General features: G+C 43.1%; 1 protein-coding gene and 1 non-coding gene across 2 annotated transcripts in view; one reads left to right on the top strand and one right to left on the bottom strand.

Moving 5' to 3' along the window:
• LOC126199629 (A disintegrin and metalloproteinase with thrombospondin motifs 7-like) overlaps positions 1 to 24,286 on the top strand; it is a 583,524-nt gene that overhangs the window by 528,742 nt on the left and 30,496 nt on the right. The window lies entirely within an intron of this gene.
• On the bottom strand, positions 23,351 to 23,425 carry Trnas-uga (transfer RNA serine (anticodon UGA)). The gene has a single exon. It is a non-coding gene; the product is annotated as a tRNA-Ser (tRNA).

Raw genomic sequence — 24,286 nt, 5'->3', positions numbered from 1 at the left:
GCGAAATACCCTCAGACTTCAAGAAGAATATAATAATTCCGATCCCAAAGAAAGCAGGTGTTGACAGATGTGAAATTTACCGAACTATCAGTTTAATAAGTCACAGCTGCAAAATACTAACGCGAATTCTTTACAGATGAATGGAAAAAACTGGTGCCGGCCGGAGTGGCCGAGCGGTTGTAGGCGTTACAGTCTGGAGCTGCGCGACCGCCACGGTCGCAGGTTCGAATCCTGCCTCGGGCGTTGATCTGTGTGACGTCCTTAGGGTAGTTAGGTTTAAGTAGTTGTAAGTTCTAGGGGACTGATGATCTCTGCAGTTAAGTCCCATAGTGCTCAGAGCCATTTGAACCTTTTTTTTTTGTTTGAAAAACTGGTAGAAGCCGACCTCGGGGAAGATCAGTTTGGATTCCGTAGAAATATTGGGACACGTGAGGCAATACTGACTCTACGACTTATTTTAGAAGAAAGATTACGAAAGGCAAATCTACGGTTCTTACATTTGTAGACTTAGAGAAAGCTTTTGACAATGTTGACTGGAATACTCTATTTCAAATTCTAAACGTGGCAGAGGTAAAATACAGGAGGCGAAAGGCTATTTACAATTTGTACAGAAACCAGATGGCAGTTATAAGAGTCGAGGGACATGAAAGGGAAGCAGCGGTTGGGAAGGGAGTAAGACAGGGTTGTAGCCTCTCCCCGATGTTATTCAATCTGTATATTGACAGTAAAGGAAACAAAAGAAAAATTCGGAGTAGGTATTAAAATCCAGGGAGAAGAAATAAAAACTTTGAGGTTCGCTGATGACATTGTAATTCTGTCAGAGACAGCAAAGGACTTGGAAGAGCAGTTGAACGTAATGGACAGTGTCTTGAAAGGAGGATATAAGATGAACATTAACAAAAGCAAAACGAGGATAATGGAATGTAGTCAAATTAAATCGGGTGATGCTGAGGGGATTAGATTAGGAAATGAGACACTTAAAGTAGTAAAGGAGTTTTGCTATTTAGGGAGTAAAATAACTGATGATGGTCGAAGTAGAGAGGATAAAAAATGTAGACTGGCAATGGCAAGGAAAACGTTTCTGAAGAAGAGAAAATTGTTAACATCGAGTATAGATTTAAGTGTCAGGAAGTCGTTTCTGAAAGTATTTGTATGGAGTGTAGCCATGTATGGAAGTGAAACATGGACGGTAAATAGTTTGGACAAGAAGAGAATAGAAGCTTTCGAAATGTGGTGCTACAGAAGAATGCTGAAGATTAGATGGGTGCATCACATAACTAATGAGGAGGTATTGAAGAGAATTGAGGAGAAGAGGAGTTTGTGGCACAACTTGAAAAGAAGAAGGGACCGGTTGGTAGTACATGTTCGTAGGCATCAAGGGATCACAAATTTAGCATTGGAGGGCAGCGTGGAGCGTAAAAATCGTAGAGGGAGGCCAAGAGATGAATACACTAAGCAGATTCAGAAGGATGTACGTTGCTGTAAGTACTGGGAGACGAAGAAGCTTGCAGAGGATAGAGTAGCATGGAGAGCTGCATCAAACCAGCCTCAGGACTGAAGACCACAACAACAATAACATGTGATTTTTGAGTACACAGGGTCCGAAATTTAGTACAGGGAGCTGCCACCTCTGACAGCAACAAGTCTATGCTGGATGTGCATCGAAACCAGCTGAAATCGGATTACAATACAGGTATAGCTCCAACTCTGTGCCAGAGTTTATCGATCGTACTGGCTGGATACTGGTGGCGTGATAGACTCTCGGCAACCTATACATAAATAAGCTCGCCAGACAAAAACTTCCTTCCCCTAGAAAAATAATACAACTATTGTTTACTATCGTGTAATTCCTTCCCCGCCTTCCACCCTGGAATTGATAACCTCCTGGATTCGGGTAAGCAGTGAGTCGACAAAGTTGTGCAGGTATGGCGTAATCAGGTTAAGTCACTCGCTCAGGATTTGATCACACAGTTTTACCAATTTGCAGAGATGGTGATGTCGGGGTTTTACCCGCTGTTCCAGTATCATCCCCAGATTTGCTACGGGGTTCAAGTCAGGTGACTTCGCAGAACGGTCGAGACGTAACAGTGTGGGGAAGTGTCCAGAAAACCAGTCACGTATTCCTCTGGTCCGATGAACTTTGCTGTAGTCTTTATGTCCCTGTGCTCATGTAGAGGTAGTGCGAGCGTTCTTGAGCTCGTGAAACAATCCTGTGACGTCTGTAGATTGTTAACGACTCATCTGTGCGTGCCCCATAGAGTGACTAACTTTCTGTCCAGTGGGCTTATTTCAGTGGGTGAGACATCTGCAGAACGTATTGACTAGTGCAACAGTACAAAATCCACTGTATCAAGATACGTCAGCTCGGCAAGGCCAACACAGGTCTTTCGTTATCTTGTTGAAAGATAACGTCACGGAAACCTCGAGCATAAGTCAAAATAACTGCTGCTGTCCAATGGCACCCCAAGTGCTGAATCCGCATGACAATGATGAGCACAATCTCGCGATGTTCGATTTAATCATAGACTCCATATGCGGATACTGCCGCTATGATGCTACACTCAGAACCGGTCGTCCTCTCAAAACACAACGTATTGGGATTCCTGTATCCAGTGTTGTTCAGCACACCACTGCCCGTTCACCCGCTCTGTGCTGCAGCATCAAGGCCGTGCTGACAGTCCGTGATGCTGTAGACTTTGTCTTATTCTACAGCTACCCATCTATATGCATTAAATGATCTTTGGTACCCGAGACACATAAGCGAGTGACTGCGTGTGAGATCGCTGTCTAAGTTTTCATATATTTTTAGGTTCCAGATACATATTTTAACGGTTTTTGTGATAATATTTACTATATAAGTGACGTATTAGTGGTTTCTTCATTCAGCTCTGCCTTTCTTCTGTTGTGACGTGATATTTGTGAGTGTCTCGTATCGAGCAACTTAACCTCTTGCCTGTGTTTACATTCCGCGCTGACCAGTTGCAGCTGTAGCGGCGCATCGAAAGCTAAGTACTAATTAATTGTTTGTGCATAGTGATTTATTTAGGAACTTTAGTAGTCTTCAACCGGTGTTCGTGGTGTTTTCTGGTGAAATAATTTCAGAAGAACCTTTTGGGAACTGTTTACAGCTCGTTACTGTGTGATTAGACGTTTGATTCTCTTTCTGTATTAGTCTTTTGTTATATTCACATTTGTTGTTTATTAATACTGTTAATAATAGTAGTTACTTCCCTTGTAGAGTAAGTTTGTGATTATTGTAGTCAGGTTTTTAGCATCTTCTTATTGTAGTAGCGGAACTTAGAAAAAGTAAAATTTTACCATGAGTGAGAAGTGTGGGCTTTGCCGTAGGTTCGTGAGTAGTGGATTGCGGTGTGACACTTGTTCGAAGTATTTTCACCGGGGGGAATGCAGTGGGGAAGCCAGTGGGCATTCTGGTGAGATCCTCTCCTGGAACTGCAGGTTATGTAGCAAGAGTAAACTGATAGAGGAGCAGGAGCGTAAGATCTGTGCCCTTCAGGTGCAGTTGAAAAACGCACAGGAGGAGCTAGATAGGATGAGGAGGGAGAAGGGGGTTGGGGAATGGGAGCTGGCTGTTGGCAAGAGATCTGCTAGGAGAAGAAGATTTTCAGATAGTTTTACTATTGGTGTTTACAATAGATATGACCAACTGTCAGAGTCTAGTGGAGAGGAATCTCTAGTAGCTGTAGATGTAGGAAGTATGCAGCAGACCTCAGTAGTTACTGTGCCTAGAACAGTTGCAAAGTCGAAGAGGAAGAAGAAGGTTCTGCTGTTAGGTAGTTCACATGGCAGAGGTGTAGGCCAGCAGTTGCAGGAAGTGCTGGGAAGTGAGTACCAGGTCACCAGCATTGTGAAGCCTAATGCAGGGTTGGCTCAGGTGACTGTTAACATAGGGGGGTTATGTAGGGATTTTACTAAAGAGGATCAGGTAGTGATTGTGGGTGGGGCTGGTAATAGTATTGGTAGGGATGGGGAGTATAACATAGATGGTGACCTGGAAAAGATAGCCACTCAGACTGGCAACACGAATGTGCATTTCGTGGAACTGTTTCAGCGTCACGATCGGCCTCATCTTAATACAGCCGTCAGGCGTAATAACATGAGACTTGGGGGTGCGCTGATGACAGAAAGCATGGGTCACATTTCAGTGGTGTCGGTGGAGTCTATCAGCAGGACGGGTTTCACTAGACACGGCCTGCACCTCAACAGGTATGGGAAGGGGAGGTTGGCAAAGCTTATAGGTGACAGCATAGGTGGGGTTGGTGGGATCACTCATGGGAAAATTCCTGCAGTAGTGTGTGTTAGAGCTGCACCTTTTTTAGATTGAAGTCAGCTGATAGGTATTCCTGCTTAAGGGAAGTCTCTCTAACAAGGGAATCACTTTTGACAAAGCTTAGGTATCCGAGTAATGAGGGAATTAGTATATTTCATCAAAATATACAAGGTATTAGGGATAAAGTTAGTGAACTGCTTATAGATGTTGACTCTGAAATTATTGGTATATCTGAACACTTCTTAAATAAGGAGATAATTCAGAGGCTTCCTTTACCAGGATACAGGTTGGCTGGCTGCTTTTCGAGGAGCTCTTTGCGGTGTGGGGGAGTAGCCATGTATGTGAAAAACGGCATCGCATTTGAGTCAATTGATGTTTCAAAGTACTGCACTGAAAAGGTGTTTGAATGTTGTGCAGGTGTGGTTAAATTTAACGGAGTTAAACTTGTAACTGTTGTTATTTATAGATCCCCAGACTCCGATTTCACAGCATTTTTGCTAAAGCTAGAGGAGGTTCTTGGTTCACTTTATAGGAAATACAAAAAGTTAGTTATATGTGGTGACTTCAATATTAATTGTATAAGTGATTGTGCAAGGAAGAGGATGCTGGTAGACCTCTTTAATTCATATAATCTTATGCAAACCGTATTCTTTCCAACGAGAGTGCAAGGGAACAGTAGAACAACCATAGACAACATTTTTGTTCATTCCTCATTACTAGAAGGGCATTCTGTTAGAAAAAAGGTGAATGGCCTTTCAGATCATGATGCGCAAATTTTAACTTTAAAAGATTTTTATGCTGCAACTCGTGTTAAATATAGTCATCAGCTGTTCAGGAAAGCTGATTCGGTTGCTGTAGAGACCTTTGTAAACCTTATAAAGGAACAAGAGTGGCAAGATGTTTATAGCGCTGAGACAGTAAACGATAAATATAATGCTTTCCTAAAGACCTTTCTCATGCTCTTTGAAAGTTGCTTTCCGTTACAACGTTTAAAACAGGGTACTAGCACAAACAGGCAGCCTGGGTGGCTGACTAGAGGGATAAGAATATCTTGTAGAACAAAGTGGCAATTATATCAAAACGTTAGAAACAGTCAAAATCTAAATGCAGCAGCCCATTACAAACAGTATTGTAAGGTGCTTAAAAATGTTATTAGGAAGGCAAAAAGTATGTGGTATGCAGATAGAATAGCTAAGTCTCAGGATAAAATTAAAACCATATGGTCAGTCGTAAAGGAAGTTGCTGGTCTGCAGAGACAGGTCGAGGATATAGAATCAGTGCGTAGTGGGAATGTCCGTGTTACTGATAAGTCGCATATATGTACAGTATTTAATAATCACTTTCTGAATATAGCAGGTGAACTAAATAGAAACCTAATTCCAACAGGGAATCATATAGCGCTCTTAGAAAAAAGTGTTCCGAGACTGTTACCTGAAATGCTCCTCCATGATACTGACAAGAGGGAGATTGAGTTAATAATTAAATCACTAAAGACCAAGAACTCTCATGGATATGACGGGGTATCTAGCAGAATACTGAAGTATTGTTCTATGTATGTTAGCCCAGTACTTAGCCATATCTGTAACTTTTCCTTTAGGAGTGGTCGGTTTCCTGATCGATTAAAATACTCGGTAGTGAAGCCACTTTATAAAAAGGGAGACATTGATAATGTTGACAATTTTAGACCTATTTCTATGCCATCGGTGTTTGCTAAAGTTATCGAGAAGGTTGTATATACAAGGTTACTGGAGCATTTAAATTCACATAATTTGCTGTCAAATGTTCAGTTTGGTTTTAGAAATGGTTTAACAACTGAAAATGCTATATTCTCTTTTCTCTGTGAGGTTTTCGACGGATTAAATAAAAGGTTGCGAACGCTAGGTGTTTTCTTTGATTTAACGAAGGCTTTTGACTGTGTTGACCACAAAATATTACTGCAGAAGTTGGACCATTATGGAGTAAGGGGAGTAGCTTACAATTGGTTCGCCTCTTACTTTAAGAACAGAAAGCAGAGGGTAATTCTCCGCAATATTGAGAGTGGTAGTGATGTTCAGTCCCAATGGGGCACTGTTAAGTGGGGCGTTCCCCAAGGGTCGGTGCTGGGGCCACTGCTGTTTCTTATTTATATAAATGATATGCCTTCTAGTATTACAGGTGATTCAAAAATATTTCTGTTTGCTGATGACACCAGCTTGATAGTGAAGGATCTTGTGTGTAATATTGAAACAGTAACAAATAATTTAGTTCATGAAATAAGTTCGTGGCTTGTGGAAAATAATTTGATGCTAAATCACAGTAAGACTCAGTTTTTACAGTTTCTAACTCACAATTCAACAAGAACTGACATTTTAATCAGACAGAATGGGCATGTTATAAGCGAGACGGAACAGTTCAAGTTCCTAGGCGTACGGATAGATAGTAAGCTGTTGTGGAAAGCCCATGTTCAGGATCTTGTTCAGAAACTAAATGCTGCTTTATTTACCATTAGAACAGTATCTGAAATAAGTGACACTTCAACACGAAAAGTAGTCTACTTCGCATATTTTCATACGCTTATGTCGTATGGTATTATTTTTTGGGGTAATTCTTCTGATTCAAAAAAGGTATTTTTGGCTCAAAAACGGGCTGTTCGAGCTATGTGTGGTGTAAGTTCGAGAACCTCTTGTCGACCCCTATTCAAAAATCTGGGAATTCTGACATTGCCCTCACAGTATATATTTTCTTTAATGTCGTTTGTTGTTAGCAATATTAGCCTATTCCCAAGAGTTAGCAGCTTTCACTCAGTTAATACTAGGCAGAAATCAAATCTGCATGTAGAATGCAGTTCCTTGACTCTTGTGCAGAAAGGAGTGCAGTATTCTGCTGCATCCCTTTTCAATAAGCTACCACAAGAACTCAAAAATCTTAGCAGTAGCCCAAACTCTTTTAAGTCTAAACTGAAGAGTTTCCTCATGGCTCACTCCTTCTATTCTGTCGAGGAGCTCCTGGAAGAGCTAAAAAATTAAGCAAATTCCAGTGTTACATTGTTGATTGTCTTCATTTAAACTTATGACTTGTCACCTGAATATGTTTTTTTTTCTATATTTCATTTTATCTGTTTCTAATATCGTGTTATAATTTCATGTATTGACTCGTTCCATGACCATGGAGATTTCTCCTTAATTTGGTCCCACGGAACAATAAATAAATAAATAAATAAATAAACTCCGCAAGCCACCGGGCGATGCGTGGCGCAGGCTACCCCGTACCACTGCTAGTCATTTCTTTTCTGTTCCATTTGCAAATAGTGCGAGGAAAAAGCGACTGTCTATACGCCTCCGTACGACCCCTTATCTCTCTAATCTTATCTTCACGGTCCTTACGCGAAATGATGGCATCATAGCGACTTTGGTTACTGAAGTTAATAAATCTATTAAGAAGGCTAGGAGAGGATGTCTGTTAGAAAGAACAGGTAGACAGTTGTTAACAAACCATTTACAAAATGAACTGATAGAATTAAATTCCAGTATGATGGACGTAGGGCGATTATGGGCAAAGCTTAAACAGTTTGTAAATAATATGCTGGAGAAGTATGTGCCGAATAAGTGAATTAAGGACGGAAAAGATCCACCGTGTTTAACAACGAAATCCGTAAAATGCTGAGGAAATGAAGACTGTCTCTATACTGACGCCGTAGATTTCCACTATGTGTGAACTGTCGAACTAGTTGCTCAAGACATTCTTGGAAAACGTGTTCAAAAGAATTTCGCAAGACTGACTGATTGTGCACCTTGCAATGGATCCATAGATGTCCCAGTCTCTGCTCGGTAGATAAAAGACTCCTCCAACCAATATTGCACGTTCTGGGTATTTCCGCATTACTAATCGTAGACTTCCTGTCACTCACTCTAAAACTATCAAAGCGGAATCAGGTGGTCGGTAAAAACATCCAAGAATTAACATTATTTCATCTAGACCTGTTATACGCGCCTAGATAACTTGATTGTCACACTCAAATTCGACATCAAGGGACAATATTTTTATCAGCCGCAATGAACGCTACCCATTCTGTGCCGTCTATTTTGTCTTTTCGACGTACGTTCCATGAGTTGCTAAATATCTCAGAGCTTCCTTCTTCGGGTATCAGCCAGCAGTCGGTCCCGAGAATAACTTCACCACGGGAAGTGGTTCACTCGGACATTTAGTTATGAAATGGGCTTTTTTGCAACATGGGCAGTGAGGCTATCTTTGGTGTTGCTACCATGTTCTTTCTCCTCTTCTGTTTGAAAACGGCGGGGAGAAGAATTACTGTTCAGTAACCTCCGTATGATTGTCCTCTGATTGTCTCATCATGGTGATTTTATGAGAAGTACGTAGGATGATTCAGTCTCACTGGAGTCGGTTGAGAATCTCAGTAAGGCTCTAGCAATCTCTTACTAAATGAACCTGTTAGTGAACGCGCGCCCTTCTTTGGATTTTCTGTCATTGCTCTCTTTATCATACCTGGCAAGAATCCCAGCTGATGAGTAACACGCAAGAGTCGGGTGGATGAACACTTTGTGAACCAATTCCTTCGAGGAGCAATTACATTTTCTTAAGATACATCCACTGAAACTCAGCCTGGCATCTGCTTTCCCTACAACTGGTTTTGTGTGGTCGTTCCACTATAGGTCACTCTGGGCGGATACTACCAGATAACTGCGGTTGTTACTATTTCTAGTGATTTACCACCAATAGTACAAGTGAAACGTAGCAGATCTTCCCACTCATTTTTACGCAGTCTGTTACACCTATTAATTCCGAGAAAGAAGGAAGAAACGAAGATTAGGGTCTAACGCCCACTCGACAAGGAGGTCATTAAACAAGGAAAACGACGGGTAAGGCAGTCGGCTGTGTCTTCAAGGGGACCAACCCGGCATTTACCTCAAATGATATAGAGCAACCACTTGAAAACTAAATTTTGATTGCCGAACTATGATCTGAATCGCTGTCCTCCTGAATGCGAGACCAGTGTCTTACCACTGCTCCGCCTCTCTTCCTTTTACGTTGAGACTCAACTGTCAATCAGCACACCAAGAGTCGCACCTCTGCACGTCTTCCAGCGTTTCCTACTTCACACTTTTTCGATAGCAGCCTTTACAGAGTCGTTCGTATCAAAGTTTCGGTTAACAGAAAACCTGCTGCTTTGATTTAAGACATATCCCAAATGTTACTCTCTTTCCTCTCAAGTTTTAAAGACTAGAAAATCCGAAATTAATGACCTGCCACTCCCATTCTCGGTATATACTCTGCTTCGACCTTACCCATCTCTGCCGGATGCAGTATCACACTTATCACCTGGTGCCCCCTCAGTTTGGTGCCTACAGAAGAGGTACAAAAGCAGTTAATCTTTGGGGTCGCCCCATGAAGCGAACAAGTACGGCTTTGGGACGTGCAAAAAATGGCGCGAATAGAAGCCCACAGTACTTATTCTATGCTTATTATTGTGTTATATGGCAGAGTACACTTTTCTTATCGGTTACCGAACTGAGTCAGAAATTGCAATGGGTAACTCAAGTGAAAAATATGAATAGTGTGCGTGTGGACTTTATATGGACGTTGAGACCTTTTTACGAAGTCAAGACACAATAAACCCAGTGTTAATCATAAACTGTTTAATTTCAAAATCCCTCTCCATCATAATATGTTTATTGAATCAGTTGTACTGAAAAGTGGCAGTGGGAGATTGAGGGGATGTGTTTCACTTAGGTACACGATTAAGAAGGTATTACAATGTGGAAGTTTCTAGTCTAGTGGTTGTACTGTGAAAAAATGCGAGTTTACATCCACCTTATACTTTTAGGGAAGTGAACTCAACTCTCCCTAGTTAATAAAACCAAATTGTAGTAATGCAAGACGAGCGAACGCAATGCTCGTTGCTGTCACAAAATAATAAGTAAATCATACTTGAACTTGGCTACTGCGCACAAGAGTAATAGCGACACAGCGAAGTTAACGAGTTGGGTATACAAGAGGTTATATTTATTTATATTGAGTCGCCTAACCGGGAAAAGTTGTTGGACAAGTTAAAGGATCTTGAAATATAATTTAAGTCTGTGTATAAAAGGAGTTTATTTATTGTCTGTTTCATGTAAATAACAACAAAATGAGAAAGAGTGAAGTTATCAGAATATTGATTTAAATTAATCATGAATGATGCTAACACTGTGGGAGTTGCCAAAATTTATCTGCAAGACTACACAGAGAATAAGGCCTCCAAGAAACTTGCGAAATCAAAGTTACAGAGTTCAAAATTACAGATTACAATAAATCAAATCGGCAACACAGTTTTCGTATTAGAAACACACAAGTAAGTGAGCTGCTTAGATTAAGCGTCGCACTAGTGCAGATTTTGAACTTATATTTCCTCAAGAACAGCAAATGGAATGGTGCCGAACGCACCAAACGAACGGTAAGACCCAGTAGCTCAAAATTTACTCTCTAGACAGTAGCCGGCCGCCGGATGGTTCTTCCTTCTTTGCTCCTTCCCAAATCCTCATTTCAAAAAACTCTACTTGGACGGGACGAGTCAATGCTGAATCCAATGTGACGGAAGAAAATTGTTGCCAAATTCATGAAAATTCAGGGAGGAAACACACATAAATTCCCTCCTTTTACGTACAAGATGTACATTTTTAAACCTGAAGCTGGTACTGCGCCGAAGTAGTGTCTTCACGATTGGTCAGCCTTACACGCTAATAACACTGTCTAGAGCAGTGGTAGTCAAACTTCTTTGCTCAAGACCCAATACTGACATTTGAGACGGCAACTCGGGCCGTACATGTACCGATCTTATTATTAATTTATAATTTAGTAGGCTATGTTATGGGCCCCCAACACATTAGCTGTAGTAAGGGCGACATGAGTTGACCGTGCCTCTCCCCCCCCCCCCCCCCCCCACACACACACACAAAGTACTAATCGCAAAAAGCAGGCAGTATTATGAGCATTTTGTGTCGACTGTTCTGTTTCAGATTGCTACCGCCCTCACTGACCCCAAAGCTGTGACGTAACTGCTTGACGAAGTGTTGATATTTTATCTGTGCAAGCGGATGATTCAGCGATTAATAACAATAATTGTACTTATATTTGAATGCATTATGAGACATAACCACTAGTGTTTACTAATTGTTTTGAATGAGATTTTTCTTTTATTCGTTGCATTTCATTACAGCAGCCTTAATTTAATATCATAATCCTTGCTACAAATACGTACCACGTCTGAACGTGGCCATCAATACAATGTGCATTTTTTTTTCTGAGCAGGAAAACTATACGCTCCAGACGCTGAGAGCCGTGGGCTGCACGAATATCTTATTGGGCCGCAGTTTACGACTACTAGTCTACAGCGATGCAATTCTTTTAGCTGAACCAAATTTTAAAGCGAACGTGACTGACTCTCCCACACTGGTCAGATGGCGCCGCAGTGTCTTGCTCTTAGATGTTCATGCAGAAAGGCAAAAATGTCATGTTCAGTTATGATCCGGGGACTATAGAGTGGGCGTGGAGTTCGTTGACCACAGGGGATGCCCTTGCCGGCCCGTGTTTTAAAAGCTGTGGAGCAGTTCGCTACCCGGCTTCTGCAAGAACTGCACCCATCCCCAAAGGCGGCGCTCTTCACCTAATGAGATTCACAGACTGCCTTCTCCCGCCCGACAAAAGAGGCCGTACAGACGTTTCTAGCGACGCACCACCCCAGCGTGGCGGGCGCAAGGCTAATGGCTACCTATCCAAGCACACAGCTCTAGCATTCTCTCTAAATTAACTACGAAATAGCGGCATAAAGTGAATTAATATCGCATAGTGATATGTGACAGTAACATCAGAAGTGATTCGGTTACCTATGGAGTAAGCTGTCCGAAAATGCTGCCTGAAAATTGACTGATGCCTAATCAATACGACAGGAAACAACAGCTAAGAAATCTTAATGATCCAATGACCGGACAACTTGCAGACTGCGAAATTACTGAGGCTTTTGTGCACACTTTTTCACGTATTACCTATTTGCTTTTGTGTCTGGATCTTTAGCCGATCTTTTTTTAACGATTCTTCTGACGTTTCTCCAGCACGAGTGACTGGCATTGTCAAACGTTCACTTTCCACCCATCACCAGCAATGTAGGGCGAACCTTTGGCAGTGCCGATTATTAGAGCTGAGGAAATGCAGAAAAATCGTTAAACAGACGTCGGCCGAAGATCCAGAGACAAAAGCCAACAGGCAATACGTCAACTTACAGACTCCACTAACGCACGATAGAGCGGTGGCACTCGACAGAAAGGCATTTGGTAGAAATAATTGTGTAGCAAGATATCTTCATCACCAGTTTTTGGCTGCAAGGAAAGGCAGGAGGGAGTGACGTACAGCACCTGTTCATGAGATTGTGTGTCAGTATCGTGGTCTAAATCTAACATCCCTCACAGAAAGTGAGTATACAACATTTTCAGTGATGATAGACCGACGGATGGCGCCATTAACTTTGGCATATGCCAACATACATTCACTCTGCGAGATATTATTTGTGAAAATACGCAGCTGTGTTTCACAAGAGTGATACTACGCTTTGAGATAAACTTTATTCTGTCGATGAACATCATTACAGCCGATTTTAAAACACATACTATGATCTTCAAATAGATGCGTGATGAATATTCGTCTGTAATTTTCATTACCTGTTTTTCCCACCGGCCATTAAACAGGGATAACGTGCTCTATTTTCACTCAGTTGAAATTCTTCCATTCTAAGTCTCTAAATAAATTATACTTTAACTTTTTTACTCTGCAACTCAAGAGATAAGAAATCTATCCATTCTGTTACATACTCAGAACAGGACGTAACAGGAATTGCTTCAGGGCATGGTTCGTCAATATTCTTACATTTTCTTTCACTGCCAGAAATATTTATTCCTCCTCCATTCATGTTAATCTTTGAGCACCCGCCGGACTTTGGTAGTGCTGTATGATCTTCATGTGTAACTGTATATTAAACGGGAATGTTAGGATTTCCTTATTCTGCATTTTTTCTGCAGACAAATAATGGATAAGTGACTATATGAAAGATTTAGATTCGTAGCACAGTTTTACGAAGGGACGAAATGTCCTGGGAAGCTGAGACATACTCGTAATTTGCTAAACTCTGATAGGGAAAGTCAGTATAGTTGTCGCGCATAGTTTTTCTTACAGACACGTTAGAAGATATGATATTTTGCCAGTTAGTACCTCAAAACCGAGGGAGCAACCCTCAAATTTCTCAGCGCTATCCGAATTTTCCTTTAAATCACACAACCCCTCACAGTAACACAAACTTTGGTCTTGTACCAATTAGAAGCACACCAGGTAAGAAACATGTATGTGATGACAGCCGTAACGAGAGCTGAGTGACACTTCTCAGGCTGTTACGAACTTATGGCACTGACTGATTAATTTTCTTGTTGCGGCATAATTCGGCGGAAGTAGCGAATTAAGTTACAGGACCCGTTTTGGGGCATTGCAGTGGATAAATAAAATGTAAATATCGTGTGACTAGGGCCTCCCTTCGGGTAGACCGTTCGCTTGGTGCAAGTCTTTCAATTTGACGCCACTTCGGCGACTTGCGCGTCGATGGGGATGAAATGATGGTGATGATTAGGACAACACCCAGTCCCTCAGTGGAGAAAATCTCCGACCCAGCCGGGAATCGAAACCGGGCCCTTAGGATTGACATTCTGTCGCGCTTACCATATTTTTTTTTTTAGACGATGACCTTTATAAAATAAAATATTTCTGGGAAACGTAAATAAGTGGACTTTTTTTACATAATAGTGAAAAAATATCCTGCTTCTGTCAGTACAAAACAATAAAGGACCACGACCCTCGTCTTGGGCGCGTACCTTGCTAATCCCGTTATACCTCGCGTTGGTGTCGGGTACGTCTTCACGTGTGGTGGTGGATCCTCTCCACTGTCCTCGTCCTTTCTTGGTCTGATGCTTATAGGCAATAATTACATTCTCCTACCCGGGACACCCCAAATGGGTGGGGGATCAAGCAAGGCACTCCCTAAAAAATTAGCGTAATATGTTCGATATCTCGGATGTCTTATAAGCTTTGAGTGATGTTCTTGTAGTAAGGCCCAAAAGTCGAGTACATTCTTACTGCCATCTCAGAAAAGATAACGCACAGTCAAACCTCGAATCCAAGTCACTGCCTTTGTGTTTGTTCGGGGATAATAGGTCATATCTGGGAGAAGTAGTATCCGTGGTTCTATTGATTGCGCCACCATCCGAAGGAGGAAGGCGATCATTTTTTGGACCAAACACCTTACGTCAGCCGAAGGCCCTTATATCGGGCGATGTTCCTCTGTGTCTATAACATTGCACTGTGGACACAGTGGCTCGTCCGCCTTATGAATTGTATACAACCTGGAACGAGTCACGTATTTCCCATTTACCACCTGATACCACAGTGCTCGCGTTCCCGTATCAAGGTGTGGGTGGTGCACTGTACGCCATACCACTGACCACGTAACTGTTGGTTGGCGGCGCTCTACGGCATTATTCGGCCGTCGTCGAGTCAAGATGTGATATGTATCACGTGCCGTTGCCGTCCTGCTAGTCGGTAGTTCCATATGTACATAACTGTGTTCCACAAAAAAGGTTCGCATATGGGCAAGCGATGGTGAGATGTGAGACACCGCTACCGGAGCCGAACGAGAAGGTGGAGCGAGTTCGTCTATCAAGGTGCCCGTCAGACTTTTCCGGTGTCGTGTCCACATCTTTATCATCGTGCTTACATAAATAGCCACTGCTAGGTCGTGTATGTGGACTAGTCCAAGACCTCCACGACTACGAGGAAGGGTGAGGGTTTAGTATCCGACCTTAAAAAGCAGACCTGTGCTCACAAAATATCCTAATGCTGCCAGGATTCGGTGCGCCAACACCACCGGCACAGGAACATAGGAAGAACTTGTGCCAGGTGGAGGATGCGAGAAGCTAGATAAGTGTTGGCAAAGGTGACCCGTTGTATCATATCCAGTGCCCTTAATCTGTGCCTTCGGACACTCTCACGAACTGTTTGCAGAAGATGTCTGTAGCTCAGTGCCGCCGTGCGTCGAGCGTCTGTGGTGAAGATAATTCCTAGGCATTTCATCTTGTTGATCGGCTGTAAATGTGCTACACTTCCTGTCGGGAGTCCTCTCCCGATGTTCATCGCTCTCGACTTTGCCATGTTCAGGCGACTTCCAGTAGACATACAATACGAGTTAATCCAATGCAGGGCCGCTCTTGCCTCGACCACTCAGCTACCGGGGGCGGACGTTGCAGTGGATGAAGGACGGATATTCCATCATGGGCTATTAGGATTGCTTCACATTGCAAGAGCTCCAACAGTAATTAATCAGGTACAATGTAAAGCCCCTCTGCAATAGCCCTATCGCTACGGCTCCTAGAAGAAAACTCGGAACAACCGGGTGCCTGAAATGATGATGATGATGATGATGAGAAAGATATCCGTTGTAACTTCCCTTCAAGATGAAACTGACATTTGGCTGACACCATAGACAACCTTCTCTCAGCAAAATTCAAGATGGCCACCTGCATTCGCAAATGTCTGCGTCTATTAAGTCTACTATTTTTTTCTTGGGCTACTCGTTAACAAGACGTATCCTAATTATGCATCAAGTGGTAAGCGGACACGAGCGCTATGAGTGTCCCCCGCCACCGTGGCAGGAAATGTGCCAGGGAATCAAATCCCTGTCCGGCCATCCTTATCTAGGTTTTCCATGCTTTCCCCAAATCACTTAGAGTGTGAAAGAATGTGGCAGCTTAAAGCGAGTTGCAGCGGCGTCATTTATGCGTCCTCCTTCAACTGAGAAAATGTTCCACCTATAATAACTTCATCTCTAATCTTTATTCCTTGGCGATTCAACTGAGCAAAGGCCTTTCCAAAAGTAATCCATGAAGTCTTAGGTTAAGGTGGCTCATTTTTACGTAGCCACTTATTCTCATGTATACATAACTAGCAACCCGCCCAGGGTTCGCACGGGTAGCACTAAACATCTACGGCTATGCGACTTACCTGGTGTACCGGTAATAAATTGTATACAGAGGCCTGCAGAAAAATCCTTGCAGTAGTTCCTGAGATTAACTTTTATATAGAGACAGAAAAATGCAGCATTTACGCCTAGTGTGTCCTGTCAGTGACACACCTCTGCTGTTATGGTAGTGTGCACGTAAAGGGCCCCACAATATACCGGTTCCCGTTCGAACACCGAAGTTAAACAGAGTCCAACGTGGCCAGTAGTTAGACGGTTGATTGTATGGGTACGCCACGCGTTGTTGAGATTTTCCTCTTTGCCTTTGCGGTAGAAGGCACAGGGTGGGGGAGAGGGGAGGGGGGGGGGGCGCAGTGGCGTGGAGTTCCTGATCACCAGTCTTTGCGCCATTCATCCTGGATTCTTTTCTAAACATATCTGCAGACTCGAATGAAGTGAGGGCATGCGATACCGTTTACATTGATCCGTCCGTCGACTGGGGAAGCTATGCTCGACGACCCCCTTGGTGCTCTTCAAGAGGAGCAGGCTGTGTGCCGATACCGGGTTTCACCCTCTCCCTTCCCTCATCACCCCCAACACAAACATAACACTACACTAGGCACACACCCATCAAAGTCACCTACACTTAACAAATGCGCTTACGTACACTGCTCTCATACTTTGTGAAGGAAAGATGCCTACAAGGTGAAGGATAGGGAAAATCTTCCCAATTAGGTGGCTGAACCTGCCCCTCGGAGTCTCCCAACCATTCATGCCATACGACATTATTTCACATCTACATTATCTTCGTGGGTACTCTGCAAATCACATTTAAGTGCCTGGCAGAGGGTTCATCAAACCACCTTCACAATTCTCTATTATCCCAACTTCGCATAGCGCGCGGAAGAAGGAACACCTATATCTTTCCGTACGAGCTCCGATTTCCCTTATTTTATCGTGGTGATCGTTCCGCCCTATGTAGGTCGGTGTCAACAAAATATTTTCGCATTCGGAGGAGAAAGTTGTTGATTGTAATTTCGTGAGAAGATTCCGTCGCAACGAAAAACCCCTTTCTTTTAATGATGTCCAGCCCAAATCCTGTTATCATTTCTGTGACACTCCCTCCCATATTTCGCGATAGTACAAAACGTGCTGCCTCTCTTTGAACTTTTTCGACGTACTCCGTCAGTCCTACCTGGTAACGATCCCATGCCGCGCAGCAGTATTCTAAAATAGGACGGACAAGCGTAGTGCAGACAGTCTCCTTAGTAAGTCTGTTACATTTTCTAAGTGTCGTGCCAATAAAACGTAGCCTTTAGTTAGCCTTCCCCACAACATTTTCTATGTGTTCCTTCCAATTTAAGTTGTTCGCAATTGTAATACCTAGGTATTTAGTTGAATTTACGGATTTTAGATTAGACTGATTTATCGTGTAACTGAAGTTTATCGAGTTCCTTTTAGCAGTCATGTGGATTACCTCACAGTTTTCGTTATTTAGGGTGAACTGCCACTTTTCGCAACATTCAGATATCTTTTCAAAATTGTTTTCCTATTTGTTTTGATCTTCTGATGACTTTATTAGTCGATAAACGACAGCGTCATCTGCAAACAACCTAAGACGACTGCTCAGATTGTCTCCTAAATCGTTTATATAGATAAGGAACAGCAAAGGGCCTCTAACACTGCATTGGGGAACGCCAGAAATCACTTCTGTTTCACTCGATGACTTTCCGTCAGTTACTACGAACTGTGACCTCTCTGACAGGGAATGAGAAATCCAGTTATCCAGTTACATAACTGAAACGATATTCCATAAGCACGCAATTTCACTACGAGCCGCTGGTGTGGTACCGTGTCAAAAAAAACACCACAACTTAGAACTAATGAAACCTAACTATAGTCCGTGAGACGAGTGATTGGTACTGACAGTTCCGGCGGGCAGACGGCGCTGTTGCCGAACGTGGCTCACAGCACGCGGCGCCCTGTCTGCTACACGCATTCTCTAGCAGCAGAAATAAAAGCGAGACAAAATACAAGTCGTATTGGTACGCGTGAATTTATTTAAAGTTGATGCTTGAAATATATTAACTCGAAAACTGATAAGAGCTATTTAGTACAAGTATCTAAGATGCTGAAACATAATAAAGTTATTTGTTAAACTTCACAACTGAAATGAAAACTATTTTCGCAAGTTGTTGAACATTAGCAGTTTTGGTTTCCATTGTTAAGTATTAGCATTATTATTTTTTTCTACTACAAGCTACAGAATAATTGGTCAGTGTATTAAGAGTTATAATCTCAAGAAAGTACTCACAATATGATGATCTGGTTGTAGATCGATAGCAAACTCCCTCCTTACATTCCTGAATACGTTGTAGTTACTGTAATGGAAAAACACCACTCACATCACTGTCAGAATCTGATTTGACATTGTCTTCCTCAGCACTACTCGAACTATCACTGCTCTCTCCCAGATGTATAATTAAATTTTCGATGCATTCTTCCACAACCCCTTCGGTTTTGGCCGCCTCTCTGATGGCACTTGCAGTGCTGTTTACAATTTTAGCCCACGTCTCGCTTGTCACTTTATTGATAGCTGCTGGAAGGAGAGTTTCCACTTCAGAGATCGTGAATTTTTTTATTGTTTGCAGCAATGTAATTTTTTATCTGCGTCCACACTCCTTCAATTGCATTGAAGTGACAGTGGTATGGAGGAAGCCGAACGATTTCATGCCCGTGCCTTTTAGCAATCTCGTCAATTACATATGTTGGAAATTGGGGTTTCTTTTGTGCCACAATTTCGAGCAGTTCCGTCTTCCTTAAATCTTCTCTGAAATCTACTTTTCGCCGTTTCAACCACTGAATGATATCGTCTTTTTTTGTTACCAAGGTTGGTGCCTTATCGTGAACAACGGAATGACAAGGCGCATTGTCCATAACAATCACTGATGGACTTGGCAGATTCGTCATAAGCGATGTCTCGAACCATTCTTGAAATACTACACTGTTCATTTCTTCATGGTAATCTCCCGTCTTTTTTGACCGAAACATTTTCAAGCAGTTTGGCACAAAACCTTTCGATGTTCCTGCATGTAAGACAATAATACGCCCTCCTTTGCCAACAGGCACTGCCATTGTCCCCTCGGGCGTTCCATCATTCCAGCCTCTACGTAAAGAATGGCTGGCATTGACCCAAGTTTCATCTAACCACACTATACTTTCGAATTCCACACCCATGATCCTGCGCAGAAATCTGCACCGCCATGCAACTACATCTGTCCTTTCCATTAATATTTTGCGTCCGTTAAACAGTGAATAGCTGAAGCCTATGTCTTTCAACACTGTACGCAACGAAAATTTGCACCCTTTAAAAAGATCGTCTTTCTGAAGCGACACCTGTAATTTAGATATAGTGGGATGTTCCTTTCTCTTATAATAGCTGTATATATGACGACGAATAGCGTCTTTCTAAAAATCGTCCAAAGCTGTCACCTGCTTATTTCTCGGTCGCTTCTTTCCTGGTGTGTGCAGCTTTGTTGTGCCACTCTCGTCACAATCTACACTATACTGTTCTTTCCCTATCTTTACAACAGTGTTCTTACTTATTTTCAATGCTGCTGCAGTTCTCTTCACAACCTGAACAACAGGAATTAAGGGCCCGCCTTTGTCCTTTTCTTTCTCAAAGTAATCCCTCACAGAGCACAGGAATTCACGGGCCTGGGTGTGTAGCACACTTTTCTTCCTCCGTTTCACTTCTTGTGTTGGGCCGGTACTACCCGCCGCACTAGACATTGTTTACAACGAAACATAAACAAAGAAACACTAAAAACAACAAAAACGAAATAAACTGCGAATTCAACTTCAGACAAACGACGAACGACCGCACCGCCTGCACGCGAGACACTGGTAAGTTTCATAAGCGCGCGCGACCGGGTTTCAGAGCGGCAACGTGGCCCTTGCTATCCGCTCAAAGTCAGGCCGTCATTGGCTGCCTGCCTGCGGTCGCTAGGCAACGGAAAGACGCTACCGAGCTGTCAATACCAAAGACTCGTCTCCCAGACTATAACCTCAGGGCATTACACACATCCATGCCCGAGGCAGGATTCGAACCTGCGACAGTAGTGGTCGCTCGTTTCCAGACTGTAGCGCCTAGAACCGCACGGCCACTCCGACCGCCCCGTGTCAAAAGCCTTCCGGAAATCCAGAAATACGGAATCGAACTGAAATCCCTTGTCAATAGTACTCAACACTTAATGTGAATAAAGAGTTAGCTGTGTTTCACAGGAATGATGTTTTCTAAACCCATGTAGACTGTGTGTCAATAGACCGTTTTCTTTACTTTAACACCATCCTGACACTACCTTGAAAAGTCAAAATAAAATAAAAATATAAAAACCGTGCAATAAGATTACTGGTAATCCCAATAACGCACACCGCAACGACCAGTTCCACTACAAAAAGGAACGACAAGTACATACTGCGGGAAAAAATTAGTGTATACCCTTTTAGAGGTTTCCAATTCACACAGTGTTTATTCTTGTAACAGTTCATACGGAGTACATGAAACGATTACATTTACCGATCAACAGCACAAGCGGTTCTGAGGCACCGCCCAAGCTGAAACACTCATTACTACGTGGTGTGGCCGCCACAGGAGTCAATGCAAGCGCTGACTCTGGCATCCAGTCGATCGTACAGATGGCGGAAACCACCCAGGGATGTGTTATGCCACGGCTGCTCAACCTGCTCACACAGTTCTGTATGGGTTGTTGGTTGACGAGTCGTACGAGTCACTTCTCGTCACATCATACCCCACACGTGCTCGACTGGAGACAAGTCCAGAGGTCGTGCTGGCAAGCATAGTTGCTGCACATCTTGCAGAGCACCTTGAGTTTCACGGACAGCATGTGGGCGAGCATTATCCAGTTGGAACAATGCGTTACCTTCCTGTTCCTAGAACGGTGAAAGAACGGGTCTAACTACATTCAGCACGTACCGAGCGATGGTTAGCGTCCCCTCCAAAAACACCGAAGGTGAACAAGAGTTGTAGCTTATCGCACCCCAGACCATAAGACCTCGACTGGGGCCAGTGTGTCTTGAAAGAAGTCACTCCTAGAGACAGCGCTCACCATTTCCACACCGCACACGCAAACGACCATCTCTAGCGTGCAGGCAGAATCTTCTTTCATCGCTGAACAAAACGGCGCGCCATTCCATCTTCCAAGTGATCCTCTGAAGGCAGCAATGCAGCCATGCTGTGGCATCAGTGGAAGACGGGCTTGAAATGTGCGTACCAGTAGCCCTACTGCTAATAACCGGTTCTCAACAGTTTCTGTTGATACGTCCGAGTTCACAAGTCCTCTTATGTGCTGTGGTACCTGTGCGATCCACCACTGCTGCCCTTGTAATACGAGGATCTGTGCTTGTGGACGTCTTTAGTGTGAAAATGTTCACGTGAACACAGTTGCACAACTAATTCAGCACGTCCAACTTGTGTGGCAGTTCTCCGAAAGAACCATACCGCCACTCGGAAGGCCACAATTTGACCCATTACAAACTCGCTCAGTTGGGGCATGAGTTCATCTACATGGCAAGGTTGCCTGCTTGCTTCACATGTTTGTAGCACACTGAACCTTATGGCTGTGAGTATTCCCTACTAAAGGATAGACGCAGATGGCGTATTTGTAGCTATGGCACTACGCTATCTGTAGGCGGACGACGCTGAAACCATTATCAGTACATCTAATACCACCCAGGCGGCATATGCCGTCATCGGATCAAAATCGAAGCCGTCTTTCCAGGTGTATTCATTTTTTTCTGGCAGTGTATACCGTGCATGAAGAAACGACGCTATTGTAAAGCGGCACCGAGACAACTGTAGTGCACCAAGGTCATGGGGTGAACGACGGCTGCGAAGATGTGTACGATTAGACGTGCAACTGTTGAGCAACTGACCGCCCAGATGAACCAAGTGACTGCTAACTGTCTCCTCAACGACCGTTCACCGAATCTTCCTGCGTATGTGGCTCGCAACAGGAGCCTGGTTCATGCATTACTGATCATCGGCGATGAAGGCTGGAATTTCCGCGGCAGTGCCGCAACTGAACATCTACTGAGTGGCGACAGGTGGCCCTTTCAGATGAATCACGTTTGATCCTCCATCGGAAAGACGTGGCATGTATGACGTGAAACGTCTTAAAGCAGTCACACTGCAACAACCATCGGAGGCTGGAGGAGGGGACTTTCTGGTCTGGGGAATGTTTTCGTGCATTCCCTGGGCGACATCGTCATTCTGGAAATCACAATGGATCAGCAGAAGTATGCATCTGTCATTGGAGACTATGTCCACTCCTACATGCAGTTTGTTTTTCTTTGGCATGATGGCATCTACCAGCAGGACAATGCAACGTGTCACACGGCTCGCAGTGTACATGTATGATTCGAAAAGCACTAGAATGAGTTAACCGTACACGCCTGGCCGCCAAACTCCCCGCATTTAAACCCAGTCGTGGTTCTGTGGAACCACCTCGATAGGGCTGTGGGCGCCATAGATACTCAACAGAAACCCAGCGCAGCCGGCCGCGGCACTGGAATCTGCGTGGCTCCACATCCCTATCGATAACTTCCAGAACGTCACTGACTCTCCTCTTGCACGTCTCGCAGCTGTCTGCGCTGCAGAAGGTGGTTATTCGGGCTTTTGACACGTGTTCACATTAATGTAATTGGACAGTGTGGACGGAATGGACATCTAAAAACAATGATACTCTTATATTTTCTAGTGAGCAGCATTTGGAACCTTGTACTATAGAAGTAGAAATTGATGCGAAGTTCTTACTAATAGTCACAGTATACTGAGCTCTAGCTGGTGATTTTCAGTTATTTATTAAATAAATAGACACATTATTAAAGACTTTAACTTCTAAATGGAATGATGTAACATTAAGCGGACATTTTAATTTAAATGTTTACGCATTCGTATTCTACATCCAGGCTTTAAAACTCTTTTCATCTGACACTTCCTGGCAGATTAAAACTGTGTGCCCGACCGAGACTCGAACTCGGGACCTCTGCCTTTCACGGGCAAGTGCTCTACCAACTGAGCTACCGAAGCACGACTCACGCCCGGTACTCACAGCTTTACTTCTGCCAGTATCTCGTCTCCTATATTCTTTTCATCTGTTATATTCTGCATCTCCTTCATAAAATTTACAAAAGTTGTGGAAACAATCAGTACTGCTACTGACAAATTTCTAGTGACACATCGAGACTGAAAAGCCATTGTGCAAATACTTGTAGCTAAATTATAAGACTAATTAATTAAAAAGGAATCAAGGACTCTAAGACATATTTGCGACGTAGAGACAGGAAAGATGTACACAACACACTTGTTGTGAATTAAAAATGTGGTATATTCTGTAGCATGGACTACTGATCCCAAGAAATAAACTGATCAAAAATAAAGTTAATAAATTTTAAATCCTCATTTTTAATTTTTTTGTTATTATTAGTCGTCATACGGAGATCAACTGCCACTGCTGCTAAACACAGGGTTAATGCTCCATGGTAGAATTTCACTACCCAGTGTCGTTCCAAATACTGATTGATATTGCTAGATGACTTTTGCTATATGGACAGTACAAAAATGATAATAGGTAAACCAGAGAGGATATAAAATGTAGATTAGCAATGGCAAGAAAAGCGTTCTGAAAAAGAGAAATTTGTTAATATCGAATAGAGGCTATTTAAATACGCTTCTGCAGAACAGTTCTGAAGATCAGATGGATAGATTGTGTAATTAATGAGGAGGCACTGAGTAGAACTGGGGAGAAAAGAACTTGAATATGAGAAGGGTTCGGTTAATAGGGCTCATTCTGAGACATCAAGGAATCGTCTGTTTAGTACGGAGGTAAGTGTGTGGGGTAAAAATTGTAGACGGAGACGAGTACAGGAAGCTGGTTCCAATGAATGTGAGT

This window comes from Schistocerca nitens, chromosome 8 (genome assembly GCF_023898315.1).
Source record: "Schistocerca nitens isolate TAMUIC-IGC-003100 chromosome 8, iqSchNite1.1, whole genome shotgun sequence".
NCBI lineage: Eukaryota > Metazoa > Arthropoda > Insecta > Orthoptera > Acrididae > Schistocerca > Schistocerca nitens.
This window is presented reverse-complemented; position numbering and strand designations above follow the sequence as displayed.